Source organism: Mustela lutreola, chromosome 12 (assembly GCF_030435805.1).
Source record: "Mustela lutreola isolate mMusLut2 chromosome 12, mMusLut2.pri, whole genome shotgun sequence".
Taxonomy (NCBI): domain Eukaryota; kingdom Metazoa; phylum Chordata; class Mammalia; order Carnivora; family Mustelidae; genus Mustela; species Mustela lutreola.
In genome coordinates, this window is record NC_081301.1 from 65,543,382 (window position 1) to 65,557,937 (window position 14,556).

The 14,556-nt window shown below is 38.8% G+C and overlaps 1 pseudogene; it reads right to left on the reverse strand.

The window, feature by feature from the left end:
• Positions 1–7,073: 7,073 nt before the first annotated feature.
• On the reverse strand, positions 7,074–7,165 carry LOC131813366 (U6 spliceosomal RNA; annotated as a pseudogene).
• Positions 7,166–14,556: the final 7,391 nt, after the last annotated feature.

The window sequence follows — 14,556 nt, forward strand, 5'->3', positions numbered from 1 at the left end:
TTCTCTCTCAGGCGGAGAGGATGCCCAGGCATAGAGGATTTCGCTCCATGCAGGTTTATTACACCGTGCTGAGGAGACCAGCTCACGCAAACAGGAGCATCCCTCAGTCCGGACTCTGATTACCCAAAGAATGCTGTGCTTTCCCAGAGGGGATGCCAGGGCAAAGAGGCTATCGCTCTATGAGGGATTCTGCAGTCGTGCTGCAAATACTAGGCTAAAGCAAGCAGCAACAGCAGCCCTCAGATCCGACTCTGATTTCCCAGCGACTGCTATGCTTTCACAGAGGTTTTCACCTGGCACGAACGGCACTTCGCTGCTGCTTCCTCAGAAAGGCTTTGGGTGTTCACTCTGCGCGGCAGGGATGAAGAGCCGCGGTAGAGCTGGTGCCTCTTGGGACTTGTTTTCCCAGTCTCCGAGTTTACGCCCGGGATTCACCTTGCTATGCCGAACTATGCAGACACAGTCACAACCTTGCAGCTGCGTGCTTGGCCGAGCATGGCACTCTATGCCTATGACCATCTCCTAGGGTAGGTTAGGCTTTGCCTTTTGCTCCGGCTCTCAGGCAGACTTGGGGTCTAGGCCAGTGCCTTCACCACAGGAGAGAGGAGGCGACAGGATCCCTGCACACGGCCCGTGCACAGATTAGGGAGATTTGGGGGACTGTGCCCACTCCTACCCCTTAAGCCCCGTGCCTCCTCCAAGCTTCCACATCCTGGAGGAAGACGGCATCTGACTCCCCGTCATTTCAGGGAGCTGATTCTTCGAGTTCTATGTAGGCGTCTGGTGGCTAGCGCATGTCTGCCCCAGGGACAGGTGGCCAAGGAGATGCTGTCTCCTTGGGACCAGAGGCTCAGGACAGGCATGCTCTCTGCCCAGATTCCTTCCTAAGAGTGGAGCATGCGCCTCTGCCCTAGTCATCCACTCATGTCTCCTTAGCACCAGGCTTCCATCTCTCCGCACAGGGAGCGGGTGACACTTGTCTTGCCACTGCCCTGCTGTTCGTGCCACGGCAGGCTATCCTGCTTCCCGAGCGTTTCCCGAACCCAAGGCCAAGGGCTCCTTCTCTTCTCCGCCGGCGGCGTGCTGCGCCTTCCCCACACTTGGCTTCTCTCTCAGGCAGAGGGCATGCTAGGGCAAAGAGTATTTTGCTCCATGTTGGTATCTTCCACCGAGCTGCAGACACTAGCTCAGGGATTCAGCAGCAGCATCCCCAAACCAAACTCTGATTTCCCAAGGAACGCTGTGCTTTCCCAGGGGAGATGTCCAGGCAAAGAGGCTTTCGCTGTATGCGGCTTTCTCCCACCGCGAGACTGAGCTCAGGCAAGCAGCATCAGCCCGCAGAACATTTCTCAGCGAGTGCTGTGCTCTCGCAGAGGCTTTGGCTTGGAGCGAACAGCACTTCGCTGCAGCTTCCTCAGAAAGGCTTTGGGTGTTCTCTCTGCGTGGCAGGGAATAAGAGCCGCGGGAGTGCTGGTGCCTCTTGGGACTTGCTTTCCCAAGCGCTGAGTTTATGCCTGGGATTCACGTTGCTATGCCGAACTAAGCAGACACAGTCACAATCCTGCAGCAGAGTGCTTGGCCTAGCACGGCACTCTATGCCTATGACCATCTCCTGGGGTAGGTTAGGCTTTGCCCTTTGCTCCAGCTATCAGGCAGCCTCGGGGTCTAGGCCAGTGCCTTCACCACAGGAGAGTGGAGGCTACAGGATATCTGCACTCGGCTCGTGCACAGATTAGGAAGCTTTGGGGGACTGAGCCCACTCCTGCCCCTTAAACCCGGTGCCTCCTCCAAGCTTCCACATCCTGGAGGAAGACGGCATCTGACTCCCCGTTATTTCAGGGAGCTGTTTCTGCGAGTTCAGCCTAGGCGCCTGGTGACTAGCGCATGTCTGCCCCAGGGACAGGTGGCCAAGGAGCTGCTGTCTCCTTGGACCCAGAGGTTCAGGAGAGGCATGCTTTCTGCCCAGACTCCTTCCTAAGAGTGGAGCATGTGTCCTGCCCTACTCATCCCCTTCTGTCTCCTTAGGAGTCAGGATTCTGTCTCTCTGCACTGTAGCGGGTGACACTTGTATTCCCACTGGCCGCTGTGCCTGCCAGGGCCGGCTCCCCTGCTTCGCAACTGTTTCCAGACCAGAAGGACAACGGCTCCTGCTCTTCTCCCCAGGCAGCGTGCTGCACCTTCCACAGACATGCTCCTGGGAATGCAGTGAAAAACGAATTCCTTTCCTTAAGGTTCTTTCCACAGGCGCAACCGCGCTTCTCTCATGCAGAGGGGATGCCCAGGCATAGAGGATTTTGCTCCATGCGGATTTATTACACCGTGCTGAGAATACTAGGGTCAGGCAAGCAGCAACAGCAGCCCTCAGAAGCGACTCTGATTTCTCAGCGACATCTAAGCTTTCACAGTGGTTTTCAGCTTGGCACGATCCCAACTTCGCTGCTGCTTCCTCAGAAAGGCTTTGGGTGTTCGCTCTGTCGCATCAGGTAAGAAGAGTCGCGGGAGAGCTGGTGTCTCTTGGACCTTGCTTTCCTGGGCTCCATGTTGGCGCCCTGGGTTCACCCTGCCAGGCCGAACTAAGCAGACACAGTCAAAACCCTGCAGCAGCGTGCGTGGCCTAAGATGGCACTCTATGCACACTACCATCTCCCGGTGTACGCAACGCTTGGCCTTTGGCACTGGACCTCAGGCGGATTCGCACACAAGGCCAGTGCCTTCCCCACAGGAGAGGAGAGGAGACAGGATCCCTGAACCCCGCCCGTTCACTGGAATTGGGAGCTTTGGGGGATTGTCCCCACTCCTACCCCGCAAACTCCCTGCCACCGTAAACGCTGTCACATGTTGGAGGAAGATGGCATCTGACTGCCCTTTTCTCGAGGGAGCTGTTTCTGCGAGTTCCGGGTATGGCGCCTGGTAGCTAGCCCAACTCTGCCCTATGGACAGGTGGTCAAGGAGAAGCTGTCCCCTTGGGACCAGAGGCACAGGACAGGCCTGCCTTCTGCCCACACTCCTTCCTCAGAGTGGAGCACGCGTCCCTGCCCTAGTCGTCCCCTCATGTCTCCTTAGCAGCCAGGCTTCCATCTCTCCGCACAGGGAGCGGGTGACACTTGTCTTGCCACCGGCCTGCTCTTCCTGACATGGCAGGCTACCCTGCTTCCCGTCCTTTTCCTGACCACAAGGCCAACGGCTCCTTCTCTTCTCTGGGGGCGGCGTGCTGCGCCTTCCCCAGACTTGCTCCTGGGGAGTGCAGTGACAGACGTGTGCAACCACGCTTCTCTCTCAGATCTCAAATACACAACATAACCCTACACCTAAAGGAGTTGGAGAAAGAACAACAAAGAAAGCATAAACCCTGCAGGCGAAGAGGAATAATAAAGATCAGAGCAGAAATCAATGAAATAGAAACAAACAAACAAAAAACACAAAAAACCAAGAACAACAACAACAAAAAAACAATAGAACAAATCAACGAAACTAGGAAACTGGTTCTTTGAAAGAATTAATAAGATTGATAAACCCCTTTCCAGACTTATCAAAAAGAAAACAGAAAGAACCCAAATAAATAAAATCATGAATGAAAGAGGAGAGATCACAACCAACACCAAAGAAATACAAACAATTATAAGAAAATACTATGAGCAACTCTACGCCAATAAAGTCAACAATCTGTAAGAAATGGATACATTCCTAGAGACATATAAACTACCACAACTGAACCAGGAAGAAGTTGAAAACCTGAGCAGACCCATAACCAGTAGGGAGATTGAAACAGTCATCAAAAATCTCCAAACAAACAAAAGCCCCGGGCCAGATGGCTTCCCAGGGGAATTCTACCAAACATTTAAAGAAGAATTAATTCCTATTCTCATGATACTGTTCCAAAAAAATAGAAATGGAAGGAAAACTCCCAAACTCTTTTTTTTTCTGAGGCCAGCATCACCTTGATCCCCAAACCAGACAAGGATCCCATCAAAAAAGAGAACTACAGACCAATATCCTTGATGAACACAGATGCGAAAATTCTCACCAAAATACTAGCCAATAAGATTCAACAGTACATTAAAAGGATTATTCACCACGACCAACTGCGATTTATTCCAGAGCTACAAGGTTGGTTCAACATCTGCAAATCAATCAATTTGATACAAAATATCAATAAAAAAAAGAACAAGAACCCTATGACACTCTCCATAGATGCTGAAAAAGCATTTGCAAAGTGCAGTATCCCTTCCTGATTAAAACTCTTCAAAGTGGGGGTGCCTGGGTGGCTCAGTGGGTTAAGCCTCTACCTTCGGCTCAGGTCATGATCCCAGGGTCCTGGGATCGAGTCCTGCATTGGGCTTTCTGCTCAGCAGGGAGCCTGCTTCTCCTCATCTCTCTCTCTGTCTGTCTCTCTGCCTATTTGTGATCTCTCTCTCTGTCAAATAAATAAATTAAATCTTAAAAAAAACTCTTCAAAGTGTAGCGATAGAGGGCACATATTATCAATATTATCAAAGCCATCTATGAAAAACCCACTGCAAATATCATTCTCAATGGAGAAAAACTGAATACTTTTCCGCTGAGGTCAGGAACACGGCAGGGATGTCCGTTATCACCACTGCTATTCAACATTGTACTCGAAGTCCTAGCCTCAGCAATCAGACAACAAAAAGAAATTAAAGCCATCCAAATTTTGCCAAATTGGCAGAAGAGAAGTCAAACTATCCCTGTTTGCAGATGATATGATACTGTATGTGGAAAACTTAAAGGACTCCACTCCAAATCTGCTATAACTTGTATAGAAATTCTGTAAAGTGTCAGGATATAAATCAATGAACAGAAATTGGTTGCATTTTTTTTATACCAACAAGACTGAAGAAATAGAAATTAAGGAGTGAATCCCATTTACAACTGCACGCAAAACCCTAAGATACCTAGGAATAAACCTAACAAAGAATCTATACTCAGAAAACTCTAAAGTACTCATGAAAGAAATTGAAGAAGACACAAAGAAATGGAAAAATGTTCCATGCTCCTGTATTGGAAGAACAAATATTGTGAAAATGTCTATGCTACCTAAAGCAATCTACACACTTAATGTAATCCCTATCAAAATCCCATCCATTGTTTTCAAAGAAATGGGACAAATAATCCTAAAATATATATGGAACCAGAAAATACCTCAAATAGCCAGAGGAATATTGAAAAAGAAAGCCAAAGTTGTTGGCATCACAATTCCAGACTTCAAGCACTATTACAAAGTTGTCATCATCAAGATAGTAGGGAACTGTCCCCAAAACAGACATAGATCAATGGAACAGAATAGAGAGCCCAGAAATACACCCTCAACTCTATGGTCAACTAATCTTCAACAAAGCAGGAAGGAATGTCCTATGGAAAAAAGACAGCCTCTTCAACAAATGGTGTTCGGGAAATTGAACAGCCACATGCAGAAAAATGAAATTGGACCATTTCCTTACACCACAAATGAAAATAGGCTGGAAATGGATGAAGTAGCATAATGTGAGAAAGGAATCCATCAAAATCCTTGAGGAGAGAACAGGTAGCAACCTCTTTGACCTCAGCAGCAGCAACTTCTTCCTAGGAACAACGCCAAAGGCAAGGGAAGCAAGGGCAAGAATGAACTACTGGGATTTCGTCAGATCAAAAAGCTTTTGCACAGCAAAGGAAACAGTAAACAAAGCCAAAAGATGACTGTCAGAAGTTATCTGGGAGAAGATATTTGCAAATGACATACCAGATAAAGGGCCAGTATCTATCCAAAATCTATAAAGAGCTTATCAAACTCAACATCCTAAGAACAAATAATCGAATGAAAAAATGGGCAAGGACATGAACAGACATTTCTGCAAAGAAGACATCAAATGGCCAACAGACACATGAAAAAATGCTCCACATCACTCGGCATCAGGGAAATACAAATCAAAACCAGAATGAGATACCACCTCACACCTTTCAGAATGGCTAAAACGAACAAGTCACTCAATGACAGATGCTGGCGAGGATGTGTAGAAAGGGCAACCCTCCTACACTGTACGTGGGAATGCAAGCTGGTGCAACCACTCTGGAAAACAGCATGGAGGTGCCTCAAAAAGCTGAAAATAGAACTACCCTATGACCCAGTGATTGTAGTACTGGGTATATACCCTAAAGATACAAACGTGGCATTCTGAAGGGGCACATGCACCCAAATGTTTATAGCAGCAATGTCCACAATAGTTAAACTATGGAAAGAACCTAAATGTCCTTCAACAGATCAATCAATAAATAAGATGTGGTATATATGTACAATGGGATACTGTGCAGCCATCAAAAGAAATGAAATCCTGCTATTTGTGATGACATGGATGGAACTAGAGGGTATTATGCTTGGCGAAATAAATCAATCTGAGAAAGACAACTATCATATGTTCTCCCTGAAATGATGAAGTGGAGATGCAACATAGGCGGTTTCGGGCGTACGAAAAGAAAAATAAAAGAAGATGGGATTGGGAGGGAGACAAACCATAAAAGACTGAATCTCACAAAACAGAATGAGGGTTGCTGGGGGGAGGTGTGTTGGGAGAGGATGGTGGGGGTATGGACATTGGGGAGGGCAGGTGCTATGGTGAGTGATGGTGAGTGCGGTGAAATGTGTAAACCTGGTGATTCACAGACCTGTACCCCTAGGGATAAAAACACATTATATGTTTATAAAAAAATTTTTAAAATAATTTAAAAAATCCATTAAAGGAAAAACACATATTGCAAGCCCACAGCTAATCTCATATTCAATCAAAAAAGTTTGAAAGTTTTCCCCTTAAAGATCAGAAAAAAGACAAGTGTGTCCACTTTCACTACTCTCATTTGACATAGTACTGGATGTCCTAGCCAGAGAAACAAGGAACACAAAGAAATAAGAGACTCCAAAAAAAAAAGGAAGAAGTAAAATTTTCTTTTTTTGGATAACATGAACTTACATGTAAAAAAATCCTAAAAACTTCACAAAAAATTTTGAATAAACAATTTAATAAAGCTGCCAAATACAAGATCAATATATAAAAGACGGGAATTTTGTTTTGTTTCATTTTTTTAAAATAGTTTTTCATGTCATCCTTGCTCAGTGATCACGCTAATCTTCTCTGCATCATTCCAATTTTAGTATATGTGCTGCCAAAGTAAGCACAAGACAGGAGCATTTTAACACTCTAATGATGAACTATCTGAAAAAATAAAGAGAACAATCTAATTCACAATAGCATCAAAAATAATAAAATACTTAGGAAAAGATTTAACTAAGAAGATGAAAGATCTGTACCCCATAAACTATGACATTGATAAAGAATTTGAAGGAGACATAAATGGAAAGATAGCTCATATTTATGAATGGTAAGAATTAACATTGTTAAAATGTCCATACTACCGAAAACCATCTGTAAATTCAATTCCTATCAAAAATCCAATGTTAGGGGCGCCTGGGTGGCTCAGTGGGTTAAGCCGCTGCCTTCGGCTCAGGTTATGATCCCAAGGTCCTGGGATCGAGCCCTGCATCAGGCTCTCAGCTCAGCACGAAGATGCTACCTCTTCTCTCTCTGCCTGCCTCTCTGCCTGCCTGTCATCTCTCTCTGTCAAATAAATAAATAAATAATCTTTTTAAAAAATCCAATATTTTTTTTACAGAAGTAAGTAAAGAATCCTAAAATTTATATGAGACCATAAAAGACAACAAATAATTAAAGGAGTTCTGAGAAAGAATGAAGAAGCGAAATTACACTTCTTGATTTGAAACTATACTACAAAGCCCTCATGCTCAAAACAATAAAGTATACTGGCATAAAAACAGACCAGTAAACAAGTAGAACAGAATTGAGAGTCCAGAAATAAATCCTTTCATACAGTCACCTAATATTTGACAGGGGCCAACATATATAATGGGTAAAGATAGTCTGTTCAATAAATGATATTTAAAACTGAATAGTCACATAAACCAGCATGAAACTGGAACCTTATATCACTCATAAATCTTAACTTGAAATAGATTAAAGACTTAAATGTGATGCATGAATCTAAATTTCCTAAAGGAAAACATAGGAAAAATTCTCCTTGACATTGGTCTTGCCAATAGTTTTTTGGATACCAGGCCAAAAACACAAGCAAAAGAAGCAAAAATAAATACATGGTATTACATTAAACTAAAGTTTCTGCATTGCCAAAAAAAAAAAAAAACAAAAGGGAATAAAAACACAATCCACAGAATGGAAGAAAATACTTACAAATCTTATATCTGAAAAGAGGTTAATAACCAACAGATACAAATAGAAAAAAATATATAATTAAAAATATAGCAAAAGAATGTCAATAGACTTTTTTTCAAAAAAGTTATATAAATGACCAACAAGAGTATTAAAAAGTGCTCAACGTAAAAACTCAGGGCAAAGTCATTATGTTGTTGTTGTTGTTGTTTACCTCTGAAAAACACAACAAGATATTACTACCTATTAGAATATATCCTACCAAAAAATTAAAACTAACAAATTTTGGTAAATATTGGGGAAAATGGGGAACTTATGCACTGTGATAGGGATATAAATTTGTATGGAAAACAGTATGGAGATTATTCATATTATTAAAAGTAAAATTACCATATGATTCAGTAATCCCACCTCTAGGTATATATCTAAAGGAAACGAAGTCACTATTCGAAGACATATCTGCACTCTTATGTTCATTATAAAATTATTAACTCTAAGCAAGAGATGGAAATAACTTCAGTATCCATTAATGGATGAAAGAATAAAATAAGTATGGTAAATATATACTATGGAATATTACTGAACCATCAAAAATTAAGAAATACTGCCATTTACAACAGCATGGATGGATCTTGAAGGTATTATACTAAGTGAAATATTTCAAAGATTTTATATATATTTTAATTTATGTATTATGATATCCCTTACATACAGAATCTGAAGAAAAAGCAAACTAATGGAAACTTAGAGTTGAGTTGAAAGAGGTGAACCTGGGGTGGATTAAGGTGGTCAAAGGGTACAAACTTGCAACTATAATATGAAAAAGTTCTGGGGAACTAATGTACAGCATGATGATCATAGTTAATAATATATACATACATTTTTATTGTGCTTCCCTTTATTAAACTTTGCATATATCACATTCTTACAAGTTGAAAGTTTATAGCAATCTTGTATAAAAGAGGTCTGCTGCCACCATTTTTCTAACGACATTTGTTCATTTTGTGTCTCTCTGTCACATGTTGGTAATTCTTGCAATATTTCAAGTTTTTTCATTATTATTGTATTTGTTATGGTGATCTGTGATCAGTAATTATGACCCACTGAAAACTCAGAACTAGTTTACTTAAGGTATATACCTTGTTTTTCCTTAAAGGCATAATGCTTTTGAACAGTACAGTATAGTGTTTATTTTTTATATGCACTGGGAAACATAATTTTTTATTTGCACTGGGAAACCAAAAAAAATAATAATTTGACTTAGTTTATTGAGATAATCACTTTATTGAGGCGGTCTGGAACAAAACCCACAAGACCTCTGAAGTTTATCTCTACTGTACTATATACATAAAGGTTGCTAAGAGAGTAGATCTTAAAATTCCTTACCATACATGCATAAAAAACAGTGGCAACTATATGAGATAGTAGATGTATTAACATTTTTATGTAGATTATATTGCAATACAGATGTATGCCAATTTATCAAATTGTACAAAATTTACACAATGTTAAAAGTTTGCAATATTATAAGAAATCATTTCTTATATTTACAAATTGTAATATGTCGATTATTTTTCAATAAAGCCGGAAAAAACTTTTTGTAGAATTAATCTATTTTTCAAAAAAGGAAGTAAGGAAGTAGAAACTGCAACTAACTCTGAAATAATAGAATATAAAATCCATTTTAGTTCTATACACTGGGACAAAAACTATTACTTAGTTTACAATGAAGGAGTACTTAGGAAGCATGAAGGATGTCTATAAATAAGGCTGAAAGAGCTCAGTTTTAAGGTTTAAATTTAAAATCTTCTTTTGAAATACTAAACTGACCACCCAGTTTTCCAAACATAAATGTCTTAACTGCATGAATTTATTTCATACAACTCTATCATCTAGTTTCATAAGAAAGCAGCATGCAAATTTTGAATAAGACAGACTTGCTTAAGTTTCTTTATGTTCAACAGTAAAGGATACTTCCCTAAAAATAAATAGAAGAAAAATCAGCATATTTATTATGATAATTATTATTCATAATGAGATTCATAATGAATTAGGGAATATATATACTCAGAGGGGGTAAAGTAAAATGAAATTTATTTTGGTAAATGTGTCTATGAATAGTCAATACAATGCCTCAATATAAATGAATATTATCATTTTGAACAATTTAATTACTATTATTAGAATTATTATAACTATAAAAATAGCTATCATTTTAGCATGGAATATGAGACTCTCATGCTCCATGCTTCATTACATCCACACAACAACTCTGCATAATAAGTATTATCATCACCATTTCATGGGTGAAAAAACTGAGGCTAACACATTTAGATAACTGGTTTATGATTACATGGCTAGTAAAGATGCATCACACTAATTTAGGCTTTATGATTTCAGAATTGTACTCTTTCCACTGCACATTCTATTACTCTGTAAATACTTGGCTTGTTTTCATTTAGTTCTTTAATTTTATTTATGTGGTGATGGCTTAAAGCTTCATTTAAAGGAAGCTTAAAAAATTCATTTAACCAAAAGCTCCCAAGAATTAAAAATGTCATGGATATCATTAGTTAATGGGTAACTATATATTTTCCACTCTAGTGAGATAACAATCAGAGTATTTTTCTAAGTTTTAGTCTCTGAGTGTTCAAAAGGACATTGTTAAAATAGAAATATTTAGACAAAGGTGGATCAGGTCACCTTAAGATAAATATTAGGAAACTGAGGAAACAAATGGAGATTTCAACACTGAGCTATGATATAATGAATGGTTTAAAGTATTTAGTAGAGCATAGAAAAGCCCTTTAAAGCCTGGTCTTAGCCTAGCATTGCAGCTTCTGGGATATCTGTCTATCTATCATCTACCTATCTATCTATCTAGATGTAAATTTGAAAACTTTTTCAACTTAAAGATTTTGAGAAATAGAACATAATTAGCACCATAGAAGATCTGTTTATGATAACAACCTCGCCCCTCCTCCCAATTTGTTAATATTCTCTCTTATTTAATGTAACATTGTGCAAATATACCACTACTGATCTGCCGTTATGAATGAAAAAACTATAATCATCTGTTTGCATATCTTGGTGAAAATATTCATTTAGTTCCATGTTGTATTTCTAGGAATGGACCAAATCTTTATTTTTAATTTTTAAGTTTTCTAAATATTGTCCAACTTACCTCATATGTTTTTATTATGTGCACTGTCATTCCTTCACATTCTTGCAAGACATTTTCACTGTGGCCCAATATGGTAAGTGTGTAATAGTATGTCATTCTAGGTTTTAATTTATTTTTAATTTAATTTAATTGAATTCCAGATTCATAATAAAGATAAACAGTTTTTATATATGAGTGGCCATTTGGATTACCCTTTCTGTAAAGTACATGCTCAAATCTTTTGATATCTTAACATTGTGTCATACTGACTTCTTGAATAGTAGATTTTCTGAATGAACTTTTAGCTGTGTAGGTCTTCTCTATTTTATTTTGAACTTGTTTTCATTTCAAAATCTTTATATTTATTTTCATAATCTGCTTTTATTTTGCTTTGTCTATTATCTATCTATCTATCTATTTATTTGCAAGCAAGAGAGAGCGAGCAAGTGAGAGCGCAGGGAGGGATAGAAAAAGAAGGGAAAAGAATCTTAAGCAGGCTCCAGGCTCAGCACAGAGCCCAAATCTGGGCTCTATTTCACAACCCTGACATCATGACCTGAGTCAAAATGAAAGAAAGAAAATAAAATTAAGGTGTTAAAAAAAAAAAAGGAAAAAGAATAGAGGTTTAATTAAGTGAGCCACCCAGGCACCCCTGTGGTATCTTAAATTAGCTGTCATATCTTTAAAGTTCTAGAGTATCCATTTAATTCATTTATAAAATCTTTCTCAATATCATTTTTAGTTTCAGTTTTTTGTTCAATTTGCTTCCCCTCTCATTTCTTTGAGCAGAGTAATCAAGCCATTTTACAATCTTTATTGATCATTTTAACATCATACTTAATCCCATTTTGTCTATCAAATCTTGTTAATGGTTTTTCTTTGTGTGCTTTGTTACATTTTGCTATGTTCAAGGCATTATATTTGAAACTCTTATTGAGTAGGGATAATTAAGAGCTATAATAATGGTATGGTCCTCCTTGGCAGGATTTTCTCTTAGATCTGAGACTCTACAAGACAATCATATTCCAAATTCAGTGATTGACTTTCTCAGTTTACACAGAAGGCAAGGTAGGCTATAGTTTTATTTCTGCTTCTCCTTGTGCTTTGGGGATCTCAACTTAAATTTGGTTGTACCAAAGTATTCAAATTTGATTGCTGCTGGATTTTGAATTTTGTTTCTCTAGTACAAGTGTCTAATAAAAACACAGCTCAGTGTGTTTTAGCAGTTTCAAATGCTCTCATAGCTAAAATGGCTTCAGGCATATGTCTCTAGACTCTCATTGTGTTTCGTATATTGGCCCAGTAATCCCTCACATATTTTTATAATCATTCTGATATTTTTAACTTTAAAAGCTATTTTGTCTGGATTTTTAAGTTGTCTTAAGTAGGAGTTTTTAGATCACCATTACTAGAAGCAACAACAAATATACATGAAAATATCTGCAGTAGTTTATCACATCTTTATGGATTTGAACTTCCATAAGCTGAGGCATCCTTCTCTAATCACTTAGGCAAACTCCAATTTACCCTATATAACAACACAGGAATTGCTTCATTTAAGAACATGTTCAGGGATGACTCTTGCCCACTATTCTTACCAACATTCCCACACACTCTTTGCTACACACACCTTGTTTATGAACTTTCATTAGGTATATCAGCATCACCAGAATTTTGCTCTATTGTATTTTTGTCCTTTAGAGCTTTAATTAAATATTAATTTCATAGAAAGTCTGTCCCTTTTCTTTCAAACCTGGGTTCGTTATTTCTTCTCATTCTTTGTCAGAAGCTACTTTATTAGAGAAACTTACAGCTGTATTGTGACTTTGGAGCCTTTACAGTGTTTTTACTGGAAAAATCACCCATCCCTGAGATTTTTACGCAGCTTCCTAGCTGATATTATTCAGAAATCTGTTCAACACAGACTTTTTCAGGGAGCCCCTTTCGGACCACTGAGTTACAAAACCTCTTCTCAATCACTGCTCTTTTTAAAATGTGCTTATTTAGTTCAAATATGCATCACTATTAAAGAAAAACCAGTACGATTTTTTTCTTTTTAAAGTTGGCTTACCTATTATCTATCTCTCCCATTAAAATGATTCCTCTGGGCTGGGGTTTTGTTGTGCTCATCTTAGGCCAGGCACTCAATAAATTGTCTCTGAATGATTGAATTGTTTGACTCCCTTGCTAGATTCTCAACTTCATGAGGCCAAGGATTGTTCTATTCAGTCCTTCTTTATCCTCAATGTCTGTTATATTGCAGTCACTTACATGACTAATGGGAAAAATCACAGAAAGAAAGAGTTAAAACTACAGAAAAACCCCATAGGTTCAATAACACAAAGCTTTCTAAAATTATTTAGCCCAAGAATTGAATACTGGCTGCATTTTGGATTTTTTTAAATGGTATTGAATTTAATTTAAATGGAAATACTTGAATGGTAGAATAATAAAAAAAAATTATAAAAGCAACTTGCTCCTTAAAGTAAGAATTATATAGGGCATCTCTTCTAGAAGCAAAATTTTCAAATGTCAAACATCTGAAAGCATAGAAGGAGAAGTAAGAGTGTGAATTGTACTTCAATGCTCTTTTCTTTATATTCAGCAAACAGCTTCATTCACACCTTTCCAGTTTTTTCAACTCTTTTGACAAAGCCTTCAGAGGAGTTACTGCTGATGACCACCATCACAGCCTGACAGGAGAAATTTTATAAAGAAAAATAATAGCATGTTTTTCCCAAATTGTTAAGGATATCGTGAAGCTCTGTTGGATTCAAAGGAGGAATGTGCAATTCCATGCTATATATAATAATAACTTATTATAATAGTGGCTTTGTAATTTTTCATATATATCCATTTACTGAAACCACTATCAAATAAACAAAAACAAACAAATTAACAGGGGTTCGAGACAGGAATTATCTAATCTAAAAATAGCACATGTTCACAGAATACACAACACATATCCCAAGTACTACTCTAGGTTTCAAGTAATAGTCAAAACAATAGTAAACATGATTCAGACCCTACCAGTCAAATCATAAATGGGACCTTAACTGTAAATCCTTATCTTTAGATCAAAGCGGGTAATTGGGTGCTGAAGATACATTATAGAACTAATATGTTATAGAACTCCTCTGAAATGAGTCATTTATTCCATCA